General features: G+C 44.3%; 1 long non-coding RNA gene across 1 annotated transcript; it reads right to left on the reverse strand.

The window, feature by feature from the left end:
* Positions 1-11,708: 11,708 nt before the first annotated feature.
* LOC148894550 (uncharacterized) lies at positions 11,709-13,423 on the reverse strand. The gene is made up of 3 exons (XR_016115855.1): positions 12,801-13,423; positions 12,514-12,703; positions 11,709-12,328 (listed from the first exon to the last, which is right to left on the reverse strand). It is a non-coding gene; the product is annotated as an uncharacterized LOC148894550 (long non-coding RNA).
* Positions 13,424-23,854: the final 10,431 nt, after the last annotated feature.

A 23,854-nucleotide genomic window follows, 5' to 3' on the forward strand; every position in this document is an offset into this window, starting at 1 on the left:
GAGTTAGTCCCTCATCTAAAATTTTTATTGGTTTAGAAATAGGTAACAATGTCACTTTCCCATCTGCAGATACCACAGAAATTTGTTGTCGACTCGGAGTGACACTTGGAGTGGTGTCTCTTAACACTGATCTGCATGCACCACTATCGCAAAGAAATTTGACATCCTTTTTCCCAATTTTTAGCCAATAATAAGGTTTTTCGTTTTCCGGCAAAGTCAAGGCAAAGACATTTGTCAAATCCAAGATTTCAACTGGTTTCATTGATCCCCATTTCCCACTGTTGTGATTGTTGTCATCAGTGTTGAAATGGGGTTCCGCGTGTCAATCTGAATGTTTTGTTTTTTGTCCTCCACCATATCGTGTATTATATGGTGGAGGTCTGTAAGGTTTCCCATGTTTCCTTTTCGGTGTATGTTTCCTTTTGCAGTGGCGAGCAATATGCCCTACACTGCCACAACTGTAGCATCGATCACTGGGCGGCATCCGTCTCTTCACCCGATCTTGATACAACACGTTCTCCATTATGTCACCCATGGTAGATGCTATCACATGTTCCATCGGCGAATTTACACCATTTCCCCACTTTTTTCTCACCACTTCTTGGGCGTGTATTGCCCACTCCATGAGATCAACCAACCTTCCAGTCCTGTGTTGGACATAATGTTTGCGAATGAAATCTCCAATTTCCGGCGTCAAATTCTGGAGAAATGTTTGCTTGAATTGGTTGACATATATGGAATTCTCATCAGCAGATTCAGGAATACAGCAGTGGTTCCGAAAAACATTTTCAAAGCGTCCTCTGAAAATATTAATATCTTCTCCACGTAACTGTCTACAATTTTGAAGCATGCCAAAGTTTGGTGATTTTTTCCATAATGTTCGGATGTTCTCACAAACCAAACTCCGTTGGGCTGTCACCTCGTCATACGTCATATTTGTTCCAGTTGACGTTTTCCCAGTATAGTCACCTTTCACCCGATTCCAATGGTGTCCCAGGCATCTCCTGAGAACCTTCAGCGTTTCTTGTCCATTCAACTGATAAGAAGCACATAATTCCTCAAAATTCTCAGTCCAACTTTTCGCATTCTCAACAAAATCACCTAACCCTCTGCACGCTTCAGCTACATCACTGTCACACCAAGGCCGATAAACCAAGATCGTTTGGTCCTGTATGCTTGAAGCATTAGGGTTAGCTACCTGGATAAGTGGAAAAGCTTCACAATCGCTTTCATTATTCATTTTAATTTCATTCAATTCTTCAAGCGGATACAATTGTCCAGAACAATTAGCTTTGCTCCTTGTACGCGAAGAAACACAACCACCGTCACCAACAATCTGATTTGCAAAATAAGGTTGTAATTCTCATATTCCTCCAGTAGGGGTCATGAGCGCTCCATTCTGCTGGTCTGCCCAAGAGACATTTGGAGTCATCACAGGGGGGGCCACCCGCCCCACAGGGGTTGAACAGATGGCTTCCTCCCCTTTCTTGAGCGCTGCGAAGGAGGGGTAGAAGGAGGAGGAGGAGGAGGAGGAGGAGGAGGAGGAGTGGGAGGAATGAGGGGGGGGTCTGAGGCGCTCGCTTGTGGCAGCCCACAACCCCTCCCCTTGGTCTCCCATGGGGATGCTCTGTTGTTTGAAAAAATGGTTACTGATTTGACCCAAACGCCATCTTGTCATTGGGACGTGCAACAGCGACAGTTTCATCGTCAGAGCTCACTTTGGAAGACATCGCGATCATTGCTTTCTCCTCTTTCTTAATCCGTTTCACCTCAAGTTCCTGTCCTCTGATTCTTGCTTGTGCCATCCAGGTCTCACAAGCAAGGATTTCGGCCCGTATCTTCCTAAGAGACTTGCTAACCGCGGATGCCTCCTGTAGTTTTAACCGAAACATAATCTCTCTCAAAGGTTGAACTTGCAAAGCACCAGAAAATTCATCATGTTCCATCCACTTCTTACAATAAAGTTCACTTCCTGGGTACTTTTTAGAAATAAATTCAACATCACGATGAATTGGAGTCTTTTTAGAAAAAATAGCACCCATTTTCAATTTTCCAACACACAAATTCCTTCTGTAACTATCACTCAGAAAAAAGGCACACAATGATGTTGATTCGAACACAAAGAACAAAGGGGCGCGAACCGTGCCAATCCTCAGTCACGATGCGCGTTCACACACACACAATGAATGCACTTACGCACACACACACACACACACACACACACACACACACACACACACACACACACACACACACACACACACACACGCACTGACACGCGCACTAACGGCTCAAATGACTTCTTCGCCCCTACCTTTTTTTCTTTGTGAGACAATGAAACTTTTCTGTATTAATATTGTAGCATAGAACAACCAATTTACATGTATTAAATTTCAGATAACCCAGTACCGTAGCAGCTGCTCTTTAAAAGAACATATAACGTCCGCATCAGAATTAAAAACCTTTCGGTATTCCAATCCAAAAACACCCCCAACACAAAACTGAATTCCAGAGTATCACCACCTTGTGAATAATCTTTTCGCTGGAAGACTTCCGATTTATAAATCGGCGTGTGGACAAACCAGACACATCTGGCCCATAAAAGCACCAGAATCTGTCGCGTGCACCATTCCGTTGTGCACCACCGGTCCAGTCTTCTTATTGGGTCACCTCAGTCCAAAGAAAACCGCGTTACACCGGTAGGCACATGGGTTACATGAATAAGACACCTCTAGCCAGGAAGGAATCTCACAATACATTCAAATGATGGCTGCTAGCTAGCGCGTCACTCACCTAGTGAACCTCGAACACAAGCCGTGTAGTCAATCAGTCAGAATGATGGGAGATTCACAGCCGCCGATCTGTTGTCCAATCAGCTACGGACAACTCAGTGTTGGCTGGACCTAGACTGAAACTTGATACGTGTTACATCCTGCTCTCGTACGGTTAGACTGAATTGAACATGCAATAACATAATATGTACTAAACTATCATGGGATAACATAATACGTTTACTAATGTGCATAAACACTCTATCACATAGAATACGTTATTTATCTTGTACACCCTCCCTGTCACATTTGGATTCCAATCACCTCATTATGTCACCGGGTATTGATGGGGATTCATTCGGTCGTGGGATCGCCGGTGAATTGCCATGCATTGCCACTGCCATTGCCCAGGTTTGATTTCCTCTACTGCAATTGTTGTTGTATACTCGGTGCGAGCCCCCCTCCCATAGTTATTCTATCTAGTTTTGATGTTCGTTCGGTGTGGACTTACATGTAATCATCAAACCATCATTAACGGTTCTACTGTCTCAGTTGACTGCTTTGGGGATCAAGTTACTTATTTCGTTCTGATGAGGCGATAGTCTCTCTGCCTCATTCTACGTGACAGAATTCACCGGCCCTCATGGATCCCGCCTACAGAGAAAGATCCTGCCCGCCCTGGTACACCAGGTGGACCGGTTGAGTCAGCTAAGTCAAGGGGATCACTGGAATACTTCAAACCCTGCCGGTTTCCCCTCGACCATGGTCTCACAGCTCCATGGTTTTTGTCACTGGCCGTGACTGGCCGTGTCCTTACCGTGGGAAGATGGTCGTTTTTCCAAATCGTCCCACTTTGTCCTGTTGGCCAAGTTGCTGTCTGCCCTCGAGATGGCTAACCTGCTGGTTATCATTATTTCGTATTTCTCCTGACGACAATTGGGTCCAGCGCCTTTAGTTTGTTTTCATGTTCCTTCGGCGCGGATTTACGTGTCATTATTAAACACTCTTGAACAGATCTACTGTCTCTGTCGACTGCTTGATCCAGCTACTTATTTCATAATAAAATAAATAAAATAATAATAATAACAATAATGCATACATTCCACATTTGCAGCACATTCCTACATTCCACTCGGATTCCACATTCCAGTCGGATCATCCAGATGGATGTGACGTAATGAAAATGCGACATCATGTAAAGGAAGGCAGGATATGATGTATGAGGAAGTTCAAAATGTAAACAAAGATTATGGAGCGATGTTTAGAGATATTTGTAACATACAGAAAAATCCTCCTGTTTTTGTCATTTCAGGGGACAGCCATTTTGCCACTTGCTGTCGACTGAAAATGACACCGCATTGTGCAAGGGCCTACCTTGTGAACTTTACAGATCACGTTTTATCTGGGTTTGATCATGATCCAAACATCAAAATCAAAATTTGCTTGATAAAAGTTGTGGAATCCCATTTCTCTATAGATCATACAAATTGTTATTTTTTCTAAACTTGATAGATTCTCATAATAAAGCTATCCATCCATCCATCCATCCATCCATCCATCCAGGGCCAATCATGGCCAACAGGAATTTCTGGGGATTTCTGAGCCATTTCAGGGTCAACCAGATAGGCTGGGCCTTCATATAATGGCTACTGGTTTCAAATGTGTGTTTCCAGGCGTGGCAGACAACAACAAAAAAACAGAAGTAGATTTCATCGAACATTTCTCAGTGAAAGCACGGTATGTGATTTTAGTACATAAGTAATCCCATTGTGTATGTATGTGTGTGTGTGTGTGTGTGTGTGTGTGTGTGTGTGTGTGTGTGTGTGTGTGTGTGTGTGTGTGCGTGTGCGTGCGAGCGAACGTGCGAACGTGCGGACGTGGGTACGTGGGTACGTAGGTACGTGTGTATGTGTGTACGTGCGTACGAATGTAGGTATATAGTTTGTATGTATGGGACATGCAGGGAAAGAACCCGAGTATTTATTTTAGTTATAACACGTCCGTCCTTACTGACATAATTTTGTGTCTAAAAATACATGCATTTTCTATATATGCTTGATATCATGCCTGTCTTTGCTTTCAGACTTGGTTTTCCTCTTGTACAAATAAAGAATACACATGGCACAGGGAAAATGTGTATGTGCCAGTCAAGATAATTCTGAGGTGAGGCAGCAGTACTATCTATTCTTACATTGTGCTGTACCAATTTCATCTTGAAGCCAAATAAATTAGACTGCAAAAAAAGCATTCTACAGTTGAGTGAAAAAAATGACATCCCTCCACAGGAAATGCTAAATCTTATTGTGCATTGACGTTGATTGATATTGTTCCCATGATGACGTTTTTAGTATCGAAATTATTTGCAGTGAAATTGTCAAGTGTAAAATTACTGGGACATTGACAGGCAAAAGTGGTGGATAGTTCACAAATAACGGTATAATGCAGGGAAAAAAAACTACAATAAATAATACATCTTGATTTGTACACTGGTCAACACGGTCAGTTGCTAGGAAACTAAAAATATTTGCCTTCTCTTTGGAATTAGAACACTGGCATGCCGAATCAGGAATCCCTGCTGTAGAAGAGATCCAAAGATAGTTTGGGATTCCCTGTACCGCAATAGATAATCATCTTAAATTCTTGAAATAAGAATACAGTAAAGTCTCGTTACATCGATATTCCCAGGAGATATAATCGGACTATCAATATATCCGATCCTGCCTCGAACTTCATTAAAAGTCGGCAATAAATGGGGGATCTCTCATATGGCATGTAATTTTCTCTTCGAGTTAATGGATTGCGTATCTAGCATGCTTTTGTACTGTAGTGAAGTGAAAAATAAACTTATGCATTAAATAAAAATGTCATTTGTTATTTTCATAACACACTCTTCCAATAGTGACTCTGAATAGCAGTTGACATTGTTCTATACACACGAGAGAAACCACGAACGCCAGTATGTACATACTGTCTGAAAAACAGTGATTTTTGCAAGCGATAAAGACATCTGAATACAACACAATTAAATACGTGTATGGAAAACAAAAACTGCAACGTTTACATTACTTATGTTGATAAAGTATTCTGCGGCACGTCAACTCTTTCGCGATGGAGGATTTGCTTCTTGTTGGATTGTCCTCCACAGCCACTATTGCCTTGTACTTTGTCCGGATATTACAATTCTTACATTAGCATGGTTGAAATTGGTGTTGAACAACTGTATACTGTATAAGACGACTACAGTATGTTTCAGATGCTATTGCAGCTCTGCCACACAGTGCAAGACACGAAAGCTGGTCATGTGACCAACGGTGTTACCGATACAGATAGCGCTAATGGTGGTACTGTATAGAAATCCTGAAGCAAATATCGATTCAGCTTAAACTGCTTTTGTATTGATATAAGCAGAGTAAAATGGGTGGCGGGAGATGAAAAGGGCACCGTAGTAACCGGATTATCGTAATAACCAGGTATCGTACTAACCGCGTGTTCTGGTGGTGACCGTGTCAGCCTTACAGTGCAGAGATACTGGGTTTGATCCCTGTGTGTGTAGAATTTGCACATTCTCCTGCTGACGTACATCCATTTTTTATCTCTCATCATCATGAGGTAGGAATTAGCGTGATGGCTCTTGCCCATGGACCCACACTAGATGGTGCTATGTGCTCAGCTACCATAACAGTGACAGACATTCAAGAAAGAGTCTCAGATATGAAAAACTGTACGGCACCACACCAGAAATTGTCTACACATACTCGCTAAAGAAACTCACAGCACTCCTTGAGCGCCTAGCAGCACAAATAAACCAGTTGGTGATGGATGGGACTCACCCAGGATAGCTAACCGAGGGCTAACATCCTGATCATGAAGGATCCCTCAAAAGGTGCAGTTCCATTTGATAGAGTGCTTATGCACATTAGTAAACATATTATGTTATTTCATGCTTAGATTAGTAAACATATTATGTTATTTCATGTTTAACTTAGTGCATGTTATGATTATTGCATGTTTAATTTAGTTTACATAGCAGTATCAAGCATATTAGTTCAATAGTTGTTGCAACAGGCAAATTCAGTCTAAGGCCCTCCCAACACTGAGTTGTTTGTAACCGATTGGACGGAAGATCGACTTGTCCACAACTGATTGGTCAACAGACTGTCGCGGTATTCTTTAAACTAAGCCTGAAGAGGCAGGCGTTGGTTCTTCTTTTGTCCAGCTCCAACTAGAGATGTTTCTCACGATTGTTACTGAATAAAGTAGTTTTTGCTGTGTACCAACTATCGACTCAACTGGCATTTCATCAAGAAACTCGACGAAGTCCGAACCAGACGAAGATAAATGAATTTTACCCAACACCATTCACTATCGGCCAATAACCTCTTTCTCCACAACACAGAAATACATGTCAGGCATCATTGTGGCTAAGATAAGTGTAAACATGCATCAATACATGAGCAAAGCACAGTAAAGGATTGGTACAGATACCAGATGCGTCAAACGACTGCTGGTTGACAGAACAGTGGAACAAGACTGCAGGTCCTGACATACCAACCTGTGCACAGCCTGGATTGATTACAAGAAAGCCTAGGACTCAATGCCACAGACATGTACACACATTGCAAACTCGATGAGCATGTGGAAAACCACATTGGAACCCAATGGCAAGCCACTTAAGTGTCCATCAAATGTGGTATACACCATTGTGATCCACTCTCCCCACTGCTGTTCTGCATAGGACTGAAACACCTCAGGCAAGTAATCACCAGACATACCCCATCAGAAAAGACCCAAGGTGCAGGTTATGCAAAACGGCACCTGGGACAATCCAACACATAACTACAGGGTGTATGATGCTAGCAGGGAAAGCCTAAATAGAAAGCCATAACCAGATGGCTGGCATAGTCTACCGAAACATCAGTGCGGAGTCTTGACTGAAACACCTCCAAAGGTGGTAGAGAATGACCGAGCCAAGATCCTGTGGGACTTCCAATTACAGACTTACAATATGATCATGGCAAACGTACCAGATATCGTCATCATAGTTAAAGGGCAGAGGAAAGCCATTGTAGTGGATGTAGCGATCCTGATTGATGGAAACATCAGAAAAAAGGAACACGATAAACAAGAGAAATACCAAGGGCTCAGAGAGGAGGTGTAGAGACCCTGGAAGGTAAAAGTGACATCCATCCATCTATCATCTATCATTTCATAGATTGTAATGACATGATAGAGAGTGAGAGTGAGAGTGAGAGTTAGAGAGAGAAAGAGAGAGAAAGGGGGAGAAAGAGAGAGATAGCGAATGAGAGAGAGAGAGAGAGAGAGAGAGAGAGAGAGAGAGAGAGAGAGAGAGAGAGAGAGAGAGAGAGAGAGAGAGAGAGAGAAAGAGACAGAGACAGAGAGAGACAGAGACAGAGAGATAGAGAGACAGAGACAGAGAGATTATATACACACATTTTGCTTTCACGGGTGAAAGGATTTCTTGCAGTATTGAAGGCAGAGACACGAAGCTGCTTTTTTAGATCTACTGGCTGTCCAGAAACCATGCAAGAAGAAACTTATGCAGGTCACTACAGCAGTGTTGCAATTGAAACATGTACCTGTCAGAGTGGGCCTCAGTTGGGAGGGTGATGCACTGGTTTACTGGAGAATCTGTGAGGATTATTTTTCTGCCTTCACCACTCCGCATAAATGTGGACAGTGAACCGGGGAACACCTTTATTCAATGCTGTATGCATCAATGTGACAGATCGAGGAAGCGGGCTATCGGCTAAAGTTGAATTGCTCCTCTATTTTGAAAAGAATCTGTCAGTGAAGTAGTATAGAAAGTTTACCCCATTTCCCATTTGAAAGGATGCTTGTTCTACTTAGGAACCATGTTGTCCACATAGCTGCTATTTATGTATTCATATAAGTAATTTTTTTGAGATGCAAGTTACCAAGGTGGGTTTTTTTGTTTATCTGGATCTCCTTGTTTATTTTTGAGCCTCCCAATATTCTGGTGTTGCAGTCCTCCCCTTTATTTTTAGTTTGACTAATAATTTTGTGGACCTTTATGCAAATGTTCTGAGCTCCTGCTGCAACTACAACCCTGAATATTTGCACTCAAGGTTTAATTCATAGAATTACGGTACTATATGGGAATGTTTTGAGTGGAACGGAAATGCAGATTTTACCTGCACTCGTGTGACTGTTAATGTTACCGCTCTTCCAAGAAACTTAGTCAGCAAACTAAAGTCTTCCTGGTAGTTTGGGCCATATATATATACAGTAAAGTCTCGTTATATCGATATCGGATATATCGATAGTCCCGGTTATATCGATACTATTTCTATGCACGCACGGAGAAAATTACATGCAAACAGGGTCGGATATATCGATAGTCCCGGTTATATCGATATTTTTTCGGACTCCCTTGAATATCGATATAACGAGACTTTACTGTATATCCCTACTGTCCAGACATGGCGGTGCCGGACTCTGCTATGATAGGTCCCTGCTCTCAGGTTGGGGGGAGCAGAGGACTACTCCCTGCAGCTCCACTGATTGTTCCTATTGTTCTGACTAACGACTGGCCTGATTGCCCCACTCCCTCCGGTATCACCTCATCAGTATTACTAATCCTATGTTGACTATGCAGGCTGTTGTACGAACGATCCAAATTGAACCTCACCCCACCATATCGGTTTAGTGAAGGATTTAGTTGTTTCATGAAAATTGCTTCTTTTACTCCCCTTTCAAACCATCTATTTTCTTTCGGGAGGATTTTAACCTCATTGTCGTGAAATGAGTGGTTGCTAGCTACTGCTACTCCTCTCCTTTTTTTATCTTCAGAATTTTTGGTTTCATTCCCTATTCTTTCTTTCTGACATTTGTTAAATGACCACTGAGGATTAGTAATACTGATGAGGTAATACCGGAGGAAGTGGGGCAATCAGGCCAGTCATTAGTCAGCACAATAGGAACAATCAGTGGAGCTGCAGGGAGTAGTCCTCTGCTCCTCCCCACCTGTGAGCAGAGACCTATCATTAGCAAAGTCCGGCACCGCCATGTCTGGACAGTAGGGATGTATATATAGGGCCTAAACTACCAGTAAGACTTTAGTTTGCTGACGAAGTTTCTTGGATAAGAAGCAAAACGTCCGACACCTTCAAAGAAGTACAGATGATGGCTGAAGAAACCTTTTCATTGATGGACCACTACTGTACGACTGAGAGCTTACACAGACGTTTAGCAGACATTCCTTATTTACCTAGCTACTGAAAACCTGGAAAATAATTTAATGGCAATAACCTGTGTCGAGTTTGCATGTTCTCCCATGAATGCATGGATTTATTCTGGGTTTACGCTCACATTCTGAAAACATGCATGCCAAGTGCTGAACTACATCAGGGGTGTTCAAACTCAGTCCTCAATGGCTACTGTCCCTCGGTTATTGCCGGAACACAGCTGGGATAGGCTTCATATGCATGGATGGATGCTTATGAGACCAGGGAGCTGCTCTTTTGGCAACTATCAATTCTTTTCAAAACCCTAATTAAAAAATACATAAATGAATGAATAATTGAATGAATGAATTAATGAATAAATGGATTAATGAATAAATAGAATACAATCTCTCTAAGATGAAAGCTGTGATGATTTATAACAACATGAGTGACTCTGAAAAAGCCTCACAGTATTGTGTGAGAGTAGGCTGTGAGTAGTGGAGCAGCTACGCTATTTTTGAACCCCTCTTTATTCCCTAAGGAAAAGAGCATAATTTAAATTTGTGGACTGAATATGGCAGGATAAGGACCACTTGATTTGCAACTGTAAACTAGTGTAATTGAATTCGCTTTTAAAAATGACATTGGTTTACCTGCATTACTAAGACAGCAAATGTGTTTTTCCTTGATATTTTTGTCTCACAGCATGAAAGCGAGTCGGACCTTCTGTCAAATACTTATGATCAACAGCTAAAATAAAAATAACTCACTTCATTAATATTTTCACTTGAATTTTCATACTCAAATGTTACCTGTTTTCATACGCTGTGATTGATTTGCAACTAGTTCAGGGCAATGTTCCCTCTAATTTTTCATGTGTCTGAGCAGACACGCAAGTTCCCTGAGCACACTGAGGACCATGGGGAGCAACATCAGATGTGTACGAGTGATGTGTCGTTCGCCGGTTCTTAGAGCCGTATCTCTGAAGTGAACAAAGAGAGCCGGTTCCTAACTGAGGAGGCATTTGGGAGCCAAAAGGGCCGGATCTTTTTAGTGAGCCGAGCCAAAAGAACCGGCTCTCTGAAAAGAGCCGGAATTCCCATCACTAATGAGTACGGTGTGGCTACACAACAGTTTCACGCCAGTACCACGGCGCATATGGGCACGGCACATAGATAGTAGATAGATGTTCTTGTGCGCTGAGTATGTGCAAGCTGTGCGCGATTGCGCACGTGCGCAGCTTAGAGGGAACATTGGTTCAGGGTATCTGGCGGCTACTGCACGAAGAAAGCTGGGCTAGGATCCAGAGCACCTCTTGACCCTAGTGAAGATTGAGTTTATCAGAAAATTGATGGCCTTTTTAAAACAGCCACTGCAGGGATGGGTTTGTGAATATTTGTGAAAAATGTAATAAGGTACTAATTTCTTTTGCATTCACATTTTTTTTTGTTAAAAAAAACTAAACTTTTCAACAATCGTTTCTAGAACTTATGAATTAGGTCATATTGTCAACAGTCACGGAGTGAAGGTAACCTAACGTGACACATATTGAAACATGCGGTTAGAGGTTTGATGGCAGTTTTTTATTTAATCATGAAAAACAATGCCTGGTGTTTGTATGAGAATGTCATGTGTGATGTCATAGAAACACTCATTATATGTTCTCAAAAGCCCTCACGTTAACTCCTATAGCAGATCACATTTTACAAGCCATGTTGGTTTTGTGTTCAGTTAAAAAAAACAGTCTCGTAAGATTTCAGTTTCATTTGTAACAAGTGCAAGATAGTGGTGGTGGACTCCGGAAATGCAGGCAGTATGTAGGGTGTACTCAAGGTATGGTATTTTAAACAAAGAGAATAAATAAATCCAGAGCTCAGTCATGACAAAATAAAATTCCAAATTGACAAACAAAAACAGTGGTTGAAAACTAGCTGGGGCCGTAACATGAGCAAGAACAAAAATGAAACATGAACGAGAGCCTGGGTAAAACATGAGATACAGAGGAGTCAAACACAAGCAAAATGTGACAGGAGCAAAAAAGCAAACAATGACCCGACACTCAGTGATTGTGCCGGGAGTCCGCTTGACTGCTACTGATTACAATGACCAACAACTGTGTAGCTGCAGGCAGGGCCCGACAGTGCAAATCGTTGTTCGCAAACCAAAACGTGACATTTTTTTTTTACTGACAATCGGCTTGGTGCATGATCATCAGTCCACAGTGGTAATTAGGATGGCCCACTCATGCACCTGTCACATTCCTCTCCCGTCTCCATGAACACTCTATTATTGAAATCTGGAAGCAATTGTGTCTGGGGTCTCTCCTGAAGCTGTCAATGGCCCTTGAATGCTCTGCAGTTTGTGTGTGAAATAAATAAATAAATAAAGCAAAACATTTATACAAGGAATGTGTGTGTGTGTGTGTGTGTGTGTGTGTGTGTGTGTGTGTGTGTGTGTGTGTGTGTGTGTGTGTGTGTGTGTGTGTGTGTGTGTGTGTGTGTGTGTGTGTGTGTGTGTGTGTGTGTGTGTGTCACCACTTTATCGTGGTGAGGATCTTTGCGCGTCTCCATGACCCCAAGAGCTAAGTCGGCCGGAGTCTTGCACTCCTGGCAGGGTCACCCAAGGCGAACAGGTCGAAGGGTAGAGGCAAGACAAAGAGTGATCCCAAACCCGCACCCGGGTGGAGGCAGTCCAACTAACCGGACGACTGGACGTGCCCTGCAACTCCTGTCAGAAAATCGTTATGAGTATCCTCATACCACCAGAAACTCACCTGGTAAGAGTGAAGATGGTGGGAGTGTCGACTGTGCACCCACACCCTCACCTTAATCTCTATATTTGCCCTGAAACCTAAAGTCCTGTGGCGATGTGGAATAGTGGTGGGAACAGGCCAAGGATGTGGCTGGAAGTGCCTAGCCAAACCATGCACACAGGCGACAATTGAGTGATGGTCGTTGACACTGCTGGATGGAGCAGACCATCTCCTCGGCAGCTTCCATTGTATCTGAGCAGCTCCACACTGCTCACCCTTGTGATGGGAAAGGTCCTAGAAAAAGTGGTCTAAAAAATGCCTGCTCTTCACACTCCAGACGGTAAAAAGCAATTGTCGGAGCATCCCCCTTGCGGTCGAAACTACACAAAACGAATCACAAAAAAACTCAGCATTGCGTCGTGGAATGTCCGCACGCTGTTGGACCTGTCTCAAGCCAGGAGAGGCCCCACCAGAGCACTTGTAGCCATGGAGCTCGCAAGATACAACATTGACGTTGCAGCCCTCAGTGATACCAGACTGCATTGAGAAGACTCCCTGACAGAGGTTGGTGCAGGGTATACTTTCATCTGGAAAGGCAACCGCCGTATCCATGGAGTTGGCTTTGCTGTGAAAACCTAACTGCTGCAATGCATTCCGGAATCCCCTATCAGCATCAATGAAATGTTGATGACTCGGTGCATTCCCTTGGCAAAGGAACGCTTCGCTAGACTCATCAGTGCTTATGCACTGTGTATGCTAACCACAATGACAAGGACGAGTTATAAAGAGCACTGGACACAATCCTGCAGAAAACTCTGGCCACGGATAAGCTCCTATTCATGGGAGATTTCAATGCCAGGATGGGCATGGAACACCGTGTGTGGAATAAAGTTAGTTGCCAGCATGGAGTGGGAAATGTGAACACCAAGGGCCTCCAGCTCCTCTCCCTCTGTGCAGAACATCAGCTGGTCATTATTAACACCATCTTCCAAATGAAAAACATATTTAAGACCACCTGGCAGCACCACCGCTCCAAACATTGGCACCTCCTGTGATTGTCCATCAAAAGGACATCCAGGATATCCTCATCACCCGTGCCATGCGTGAAGGTGAGTGTTGGACTGACCACCTTATGGTCAGATCCAAACTCCTTATACGCGTACATGCCTGTCGCCCGAGGACAGCTCCCAAATCTCGGTTGCATAGATTTGACCAGCCCCACCATCAAAGCCAACCTTCAACGTCTTGCTGAAAACCTCGACAAGATCCCAGAGGACCCGGTTGACTGGCAAGCTCTGCATCAGAATATTTACAGCACAGCCTCAGAAGTGCTTGGACAGTCAAGGAGACGACACCAGGATTTTTTTTATTAAAACTCTGATGCGATACCGTCCCTTATAAAAGCAAAACATGAGGCCCTGCCCTCCTGTCCTGCCCCACATCTCTCACCCAGAAAGCAATCTTCACAGCAGCAAGGGCAGCAACGCAGCAGGCATTCCATGGAGGACACCTGGTGCTTGCAGAAGGCACATTAAATCCAATATCTGGCACACTGTAAAAACACCCTGGGATTCTACAATGCCAATGGCCCAAGAAAGTGAACATTTGCTCCAGTGCAATCTGCTGATGGCTCTGCGCTCCTTAAGGACCGCCAAGAGATCGTTGCTTGCTGGGCAAACCATTTTGAGACTCTTCCCAACACCACCCACCCCATAAACTCACACATTCTAGACAGTCTTTCAGACCTGCCGGCAATCACGAGACTCAACACTCCACCATATTTTTCGGAGACCTGGCAAGCTATCATGAGCCTTAAGGAAAACAAACGTGCTGGACCGGATGGCATCCCTGCGGAAGTTTACAAACACAGAGGTTATCTCCTCACGTGCCGTCTGCACCTCCTAATACATACCATCTGGGAACATGGGAAGCTCTCACAGGACTGGAAGGACATCGACATCATTGTAGTCTAAGAAAAGAAAGAGGACAAAACAGTTTGTGGGAATAGCCGAGAAATCTCTCTCTTCTACACCGCAGGGAAATTTTTGGCCAAAATCATTTTAAGCAGGCTGGTCAAGCATGTCTCAGAGTCTGTGGTTCCAGAAACGCAGTGTGGCTTCCGGAAGATAAGATCCACCACAGATATGATTTTTGTATTAAGGTAGCTTATGGAGAAGAGCAGAGAATATTGCCTGGTCCTCTACCTAGCCTTCATAGATCTCAAAAAGCCTTTGACACCATCAATCATTGAGTTGCTATGGAAACACCTCTCCAAACTTGAGGTACCACCCAAGTTTCTCTGCATCCTCCAGCAGCTGCATGATGGGATGAGCTCTTCGGGGCGAACGCTGGGGTGAAGCAGGGCTGTGTATTGGCTCCAGTGCTCTTTACCATCCACCTCTCTGCCCTCACGTGCCTATTTAACAAAGGCATCGGACATGATGATGGCATCCGTGTGGAGTACCCCCTCGATGGAAACCTCTTCAACATCAGACGGCTCCAGGCCAACACAAAGACAAATATCTGCCTTCAGTATGCTGATGATTGTGATGTAGTAGCTCACAGATCAGAATCTATGCAGCATGCTCTCAACACAATTTCTAGCTTGTACCAGTCTTTTGGCCTCCAGATCAACATAAAAAGCAGTGCTCATTTTCCAACCTGCGTCTCCAACTGCCACACCACACAGCCTTCACAATAATGACATTTCACTAAATATAGTGGGTCACTTACCCTACCTTGGCTCCACTTTGTCTTCCAGTTGCTCCCTTGACATTGAAGTACACAAACGTATAAATAAAGCCTCACCATCCTTTGGCAGGCTATGCAGCAGTCTTTGCAAACCGAAACCTGAACATTGGAACCAAGATTGCCGTATAGAACGTAGTATATCTCTCCACTCTCCTCTATGGGGAAGAAACATGGACCACATACCGCTGGCACATTACTAGCCTTGAGGCCTACCATATTCACAGCTTGCAGAAGATCCGTGGCCTGTGCTGGGAAGATCGAGTTCCCCACTCAGACATCCTTCAGTGCACAAATTCCATCTGCATGGAAGCGGCAGTTGCAAAGAAACATTTTCAGTGGATAGGACACACCATCCGCATGTCCGATCACCGCCTGCCCCAACAAGTCCTCTATGAACAGCTGAAAGACGCAAAGTGTTCTGCAGGGAGGCAAAAGTGACGCCTCAAGGACTACACCAGTGAACTCCTCAAATGAGCCAATATCAATATGTCACATCTTCGTCGCCGTCAGGAGCGCGCCCCTCCCCTCCTATCTCCTCCTCCGCTGCTCCTCTGAGACGGCCCCTCCCTTCCTGGCTCACCCGGCTCACGCACCTGTTCCCAATTCCCGTAATTGTGCCTTCTGGCTATAAAAGCCACACCTTCCGTACGGCCGTTGTCGGAGTGTTCTAGGAAGTTCCCCGCTACTGCCACCAGGTCTGTTAAGTTATCGTCCTCATTGTCACCTCTTGGATTGTTAATTTTGTGCATGTCTCAGTAAAGACTCTTTATTGGAACTCTCTGTCTCACCGTGTATTTTGGATTCAACCCTTACTTCCTTCCGCCGTCCCTCGAGTCTTGTCACTACGCCTCGAGTGGACGTGACACAATACCACCCTCTCAAATCTTTGGCATCCAACTGACAAACCTGGCAGACCACATGTGCCAGGGTAGTCTCTGAAATACATCAAATCAATCAAGACAGACAATTAGAGAGGCGAATTCAATGGCATCTGACCTCCCATGTTCCATTTGCAGACGTTTCTGCGGCTCGAGGATTGGGCTCTATGCCCATGAGAAGTGGCACCAGCAACAGCGTCGCTAACCCCTACCCCTCCACAACCCCCCAACCCCCAACACCCCGTCCCTTGGAGCAAGCGTCATCATCACCTATGATGGACAGCTAGTAGTAGTAGTAGCTAGTAGTGTGTGTGTGTGTGTGTGTGTGTGTGTGTGTGTGTGTGTGTGTGTGTGTGTGTGTGTGTGTGTGTGTGTGTGTGTGTGTGAACACAGGATAAAAAAACACTTTAAATCCTAAAATTTGCAAATGTGTCAAAAAAGACAGACAAAACAAAAAAAGGTGAAAACCATTAAAAGATGTTCAAAGGACAATTGATGCTTTTAAGAAATACATTTACCTCACATCCATTCCATGTAATGCTAAGAAAATAAGTTAAAAAATCAAGTAAGCTCAGAGCTAGAACAAAAAAAATGGAGCATATGGGGCAAAATGAATGGAACCTTCAGTTTAAAAACAACTCTTCTCGAAAAGGACATTCTTATTTATTTTTAATGCAGACCAGTATGTAATGGATCTTTCTTTCCAGGCCTCAAAACGACTCATAAAGCAAAACATCTGTCGCAAAGTCTATGTTACACCACTTTCCTTGCATACACATAGCTTGCATCATTCTCTATACTTCACTCAAAGAATTTCAATGTCTCTCAGACCCTGATACAGTGCCAAAGGGATGTTGTAACTATTTAAAGTTTAATGTTCTCTTAAGACAAAGAATGCTAATTTCTGTAGTCTGCTTCAAATAGTAGCAATTGTCTCCCTTTTTGCCATCACTCCAAAATTACAAAACTGTTGTCCCCATGGCCCTATTCATACCCAGTGAAACAGCTGGCTATAATTATGCACAGGAAACTCACTGGGAGGAGACAGGAAATGAGAGCGAGAGTCAGGGGGGGAAATCTAAAGGGCAAGCACAAAACTGCAGGAGGCAAAATCAGGCCACAGGGTCCGTCTGTGGTCTCCGCTAACCCGTACTTACCCCCCGCTTGGTCCTCAACCCTACCGTAGCCTGTGAAGATATGCAAAAACAAAAAACAAAAAAAAAACATAAAAGCAGGTGGGGGTTTCGTAAAAGAGCAAATGAAAGAGGGAGTTGAAGATGAGATCGAACTTCATCCTCCTCTTGCTTTCTACACTCATTCACTGTTTACTCCGCAAAATCATGGATGGATGGTCCTGACCGCGCGCTCTGCAAACTCGTCTGTGCCCTCGCCTTCACGCGCAATCAGTACACGTGTATCGTTGCCAAGCACACACACCTAGGCTGTATTAAATATCCGACCTGCAGCTGCAATTTGCACACTCTCCACGACAGCCAATCAGAAGCCTGCTTCGTACTTCCGGACTTTCCCCAGCGTGATCAGGTCATGCATTTGCACATCAATTTCCAAAGTAGATGCATAGAACCTCAGCCCCAGACGAATGATTCAAAAGAAGCTAACAAAATTTATGACGCTACAAAACATAAATGTACATTATCCTGTGACTGTAAAGTGTCCTTGAGAGTTTTAAAAGGCGCTTAGTAGCTGTTAGGGATTAGAGAGGGCTGATTCGGTGGGCCGGATTAAAAAGCCTAACAGGTTGTATGTGGCCCGCGGGCCCGAGTTTGCCCATATGGGATCTAACCGTTTAAATCAGGACATTTGCAAAGAGTAGCTTTTACTTGGAGGAGATTAAAACATTGGATGGATACTGTTGGATATGCCTTTATTAGTCTCACAGTGGAGAAATTTACATTTCACAGCAGCAAAGTGATGAAAGGAATGAAAATAGAAAAACAAAATACATGAGCTGCTGGAAAGGCAGCCACTCTTGCGGCGCCATCTTGAAGTCAAAATAACAAAAAAAAAACTAAATAACAAATATGACAGCATAGAGACAATATGACAGAACAAAGACACAGAGACATTCATTCTTCAGGACTTGCTGTACCCTCTTTGTGATGACATGAAGCAGTTCTAGATGAAAAAGGAGAGGATCAAAGCGTCTTTCCACCAGTGGATCAGGGACATCATGGTGGAATGTGCACGTCGACTACAAGCTAAATGTTGAAAGCAAACACGCAGCTGTAGCATCCATTGACGAAAAGAGATTGTCTCACATCTCCTGTTCCACATAAATCTGCTTCAATTCCAAGCCGCAAAAGTTCCACATACGCATCGGCGCTCTGCGCTGACGCTCCTTTCTTCTTATTGCGGGTTCCTCAAGCCATGCATCCATCCAGCCGCAGACTGCCAACAGCACTGACCTTCCACTGAACAAAGCGGGGCTGTGAAGATGCTGCCCATTACAGGCGCAAAAAAGCACAATGGCCCCTGTGGTGTCCAGCGATGGCAGTCGAATGGCTCCGACATTCCTCCCATTCAAAAACAGTATTAGTCATTATTTCCTATTTTGTGATGTTACAGACCAATATCAGAACTCAATCAAGATGTGTCCATTCTCTGTAAATCTATTTGAAGCATTGTTCTGTTTTTGAATAATACCGGGATAAAACACTTCACTTTAAACAAATATAAATACATCATTTAATGAACCATTTATTCAAGAAAAAAAGTCGCTCAAAAACTGAATATTTGACACCAAATCCACATGTTGGGTATCAGTTGGTATCACACTCTTAAACTATTACATCGGCAATACAAAACCCAGATCAACCCTTATTAGGAGTATACGGTTAATAAAATGTCGCTTCATTTACCACAGAATGCTGCTGACACAGAGTGAACTTTTTTGGGGGTCAGAGTGGGGGGCATATTTATTTATCTAATTCTGAGTATCTGTATGTAGCTTGTGTTTATCCAATTGACTGTAAGAGACCGAGTTGACTGAAATAAATCCCAAGGGGGATTTTCCGTACCGCTTATTCCTCACTAGGGTCGCGGGGGGTGCTGGAGCCTATCCCAGCTGTCTTCGGGCACGAGGCGGGGGACACCCTGAATTGGTTGCCAGCCAATCGCAGGGCACACAGAGACAAACCTCAGTCACTCTTCTACTCACACCGAAGAACAATTTGGAGTGTTCAATCTGCCTGCCATGCATTTTTTTGGAATGTGGGAGGAAACCGGAGGACCCGGAGAAAACCCACACGGGCCCAGGGAGAACGTGCAAACTCCACACAGGGAGGCCGTGGAAGAACCGGCGACCTTTGCTCGACTACCGGGCCGCCTATTATATATATCCAGTCCAGACATTGTCACAAGTTGAGAACAGAAGGCAGGAAAAGCAGAGAAGGCAGTTTCTTGCTGGACATCCACACAGCCAGCCTTTTCGTGTGAACCAGTCCGCCTGAAATGAGCGAGTATTGTGTCCCGTTGTCTGGAGCAAACCTTTTAGCTCCGGTGTTGGTCTTCCTTTAATTATTAACTCCTGCTTCGATTGAAAGTCCAGTTTCGAAAATTCTTTCAATTTAGATATGTAATCCTCCATTCTGAAAGTGAGGCCAAGCAACACGAATAAATGACTGCAGGGTTGCACTTTACTCGCTAACTGTTTACTGTAGCTTTCTGTCTCTAATTCTATTATTCTGCAGACGTGGAGTCGGAAGTATCTCTGGAATCACAACCGCCCACTGTCATGAGGCGGGAGAACTGTTTGCCTCACCTACGCATAGCAATTTGATAAAAATAAAACAAAATAAACACTGTAGAACAGTGTTTATAATGTACAATGACTCTACATTATATACACCAGCTAAACTGTAGAAATTTAGTTCATATACTAAACGTGTTTGAACGCTTTAATGCGGTCTCACTGCAGAGCAAGCCAGCACAGTAAGCATAGTGATTGCGCAATCCATGGTGAGGCTCAGCCGGCTGCTGCCTCACCGCTCATCTCTACTTAGTATTTGAACGGTAAATGTAAAAATTCAGCGATTTTGAAAAAAAATCCTAAAACGGTGAAGTTAAATGGACAAGAACTTTAAAGTACAAATCACAAAATACATATAACTGTTTAATTTATTTTTTCATTTGATATTTCCATGACAGCTTTCCATGATGACAGGTGAGGCACTGCCTCACCTGCCTCCCCTGACTGCACGTCACTGATATATATTTATATATATATATACATATATATATATATATATATATATATATATATATATATATACAGTGATACCTCGGTTCTCGACCATAATTCGTTCCAGGACCCTGTTGGAGAAGCGATTTTTTTTGAACACCATCAACCACCTGCTCTCAATTCTCCAATCATGGACACGGGGCATTTATACGGTTCGCGATCACCTTGCCAATGCCGGATGATTGACTCAACTCGCCACCGTACCGTACCTGCACTCTTCTTTCGATGCGCGAGTGTATCCGGTCCGAGGTATTTTCCCTGCATCCCGTAAATTTATGTCATCTTCCGGGATTGCGTAATTTTTCACCCTCGTGTTGCGTTTTGGCGTAGTAAGCGGGTCGGATCACCCCCTGCCTTCTTACTCGCTGTGTTTTCTTTTATTTGTGAATAAACATCTTACTTGGGTAGTATACGTCTCTGCTGCCTGCTTTGGAATCACAAACATTCCACTACGTTCCGACGAGTCAGCTGCCGTCACTCTCGCTCGGAACGTGACAGCTAGGGTTGACTTCGCTACAGGATGTTCTTTTCTCTTAAAATATCTATCCAATGACACTTGCTCTCACTCCCACAGCCACATAACTAGATTTCACAGCCTCCTTATTCTTTAATATCGTACTGATCATAGATTTCGCCATGCTGTATTCCCTAGCCAGATCAGACACTCGCACACCTCCTTCATATTTTGCGATTATTTCTTTCTTAAATGCAATCGTTGTACGCACTACTTTTCTTTTGTCACTTTTAGCAGCACTTACTTTCTTTGGAGGCGTGTTTAGGGGCTAGAACTCTTCGTACGCCTATATTAAACGCTAGAGCAAAACGCAGCACGTCCGCAAGTGACAACAGTTGGTCACGGAGAGAGCGATACACCCATACGCCGCTCAGCACCCCACCCTCGCGTATGCACTCACGCATCATATTGGTGTTCGAACACCGATTGGTGTTCGAACTACGAGGCAAGAATATCTCAAATATTTTGTTTGAACTCCGATTTGTTCGAACTGTGAGGCGTTCGAGAGCCGAGGTACCACTGTATATATATATATATATATATATATATATATATATATATATATATATATATATATATATATATATATATATATATATATATATATATATATATATGCCTTTCCAGCACCTCATGTACTTAGTTTTTCTACTTTCATTCCTTTTATCACTTTGCTGCTGTGAAATGTAAATTTCTCCACTGCAAGACTAACAAAGGCAAATCCAATCCAAAATATACAGGTAACATCTGATTTATGACCGGCGCGAGTTACGGCCACCCGTACTTACGACCACGACCGCCAGACCTTTTGTTTTTTGTTTTAATTATACGGCTGCCGCTGCTACAGTCAGCAACGCGATAGATACAGAGGTCCGTGCAGGATGATTTATTAAGCTACAAAACAAAGCACTTGTCCCAAATAGAGGACAATGGGAATAATCAAAAATAAAGAATACCAAAAACGACGTGTGGGGCGTGGGGCAATGGGAAGCCCGACAATGGCGAGAAGCAACTTGCACACGGTGGCGCAGAAACGGAACAATCCCAAAAGGATTACGGCATGTGAGGGAGGGGGGGGGGTGGCTCGGACCGAGGACTGAAGACAAAGTCCAGGGTAATACAAAGTACAAATACAAGTTTACAACGTCCTGCTTTCGTACCAGCTGTCCTGAAGAAGTAAGCGGGGAGGCGTGGCCCCACCCCCAGCTGTCAATCCGAACATGACAATACCGAGCAAGTCGGATGTTTATTTGCCATCGCGGCATTGCACAAAATTACGATACAAAAAAACTGTTTCGTAACAAACACATCTGACAATTTTCTCCAGCATGGCAGCACAGCAATCGGGGGGGAAGGAGGGGTGTCCACCGCCGCCTCAGGTGACCTATTCTGGCTTTTCCGTTAGCAAGGAGAGCGATTTTTAGACAGTTGTTGTTTTTTTTTATTCCTGGCATGCGTGGGGAGCCGTGCAGCTATTACTCAGCAGAAAGCGTGTGCGCTGACACACTAATACAGATTGATAAAACGACATATAAAATGATTTAAATGACACTAAACGTTATAAGATTGATCAATGAACTGTCAACATTTTGGTATAGAATAGTATTTAATAGAAAATGTTGCTTAAAAAAAAAGATTGATATCGTATACTATCCTGTCGTATAGGAGATGCCAGCGTCTCTGTGACGACGCTCGAGTGCAAAAAGGTAGGACTCTAGCGACGGGGTTTGGCGAAAGGGAAGGACCCGAAATACACGACGTGACAGGCTTGGAAGGAGCAAGAGTCTTTACTGAAACATGCATCAAAAAATAACAACCAGGGAAGAGTGGAGGAAGATAACTAAATAATAGCAGACCTGGCAACACGGAAGTGGTAACGGCAACATCCAAAAATACTCCGACGGAGACGGTAGTGAGCGATAGGCAGATATAGACAGAAGGCACAATCAGTGAATAACAATCAGCTGTGGGAACCCAGGTGAGTGATGATTGGAGGGGCCGTCTCCCGGGAGTGGCGGAGGAGGTTACAGGAGGGGCGGGGCGCGCCCAGGATGGCTACGAGATGTGACAGTGCCCCCCCCTCAATGGACGCCTCTTGGCGGCCCACCAGGTTTGGATGGGTGAGCCGCATGGAACGCCCGGGTGAGAGATGGGTGGAGGATCCAGGAACGTGGGACCCATTGACGTTCCTCAGGTCCATAGCCCTCCCAGTCGACCAGGTACTGCACTCCTCTGCCCATGTGCCTGGAGTCCAGTATCTCCCGCACGGTGTATACTTGTCCGTCGTCCAACATCCGGGGGGGAGGTGGGGGGGCGGGCGTGGGGGCTAAGGAGCTGGTCTCCACTGGCTTGAGGAGGGAAAGATGAAAGACTGGGTGGATCCGCATGGTGGGTGGTAGCCGGAGCCTCACCGAGACCGGGCTGAGGATGGCCTCAATGGGGAAGGGACCCGTGAAGCGTGGGCCCAGCTTGGCCGAGGACCCTGCAAGCCGAAGGTCCTTCGTGGATAGCCAGACCTCCTGCCCGACCTGGTAGCTGGGTGCTTGTCGCAGATGACGGTCTGCCACCCGCCGGTTCCGGGATGCGGTGCGTAACAGGGCGTCCCTGGTCTCCTTCCAGACTCTGTGGGCCCGTCTGAGGTGATGATCGATAGACGGGACCTCCACCTGGCCCTCCGGTGTAGGAAACAAGGGCGGCTGATAGCCACAGGTGGACATGAATG

This window comes from Hippocampus bargibanti, linkage group LG08 (assembly GCF_051943395.1).
Source record: "Hippocampus bargibanti isolate YZ-2025 linkage group LG08, ASM5194339v1, whole genome shotgun sequence".
Lineage (NCBI taxonomy): Eukaryota > Metazoa > Chordata > Actinopteri > Syngnathiformes > Syngnathidae > Hippocampus > Hippocampus bargibanti.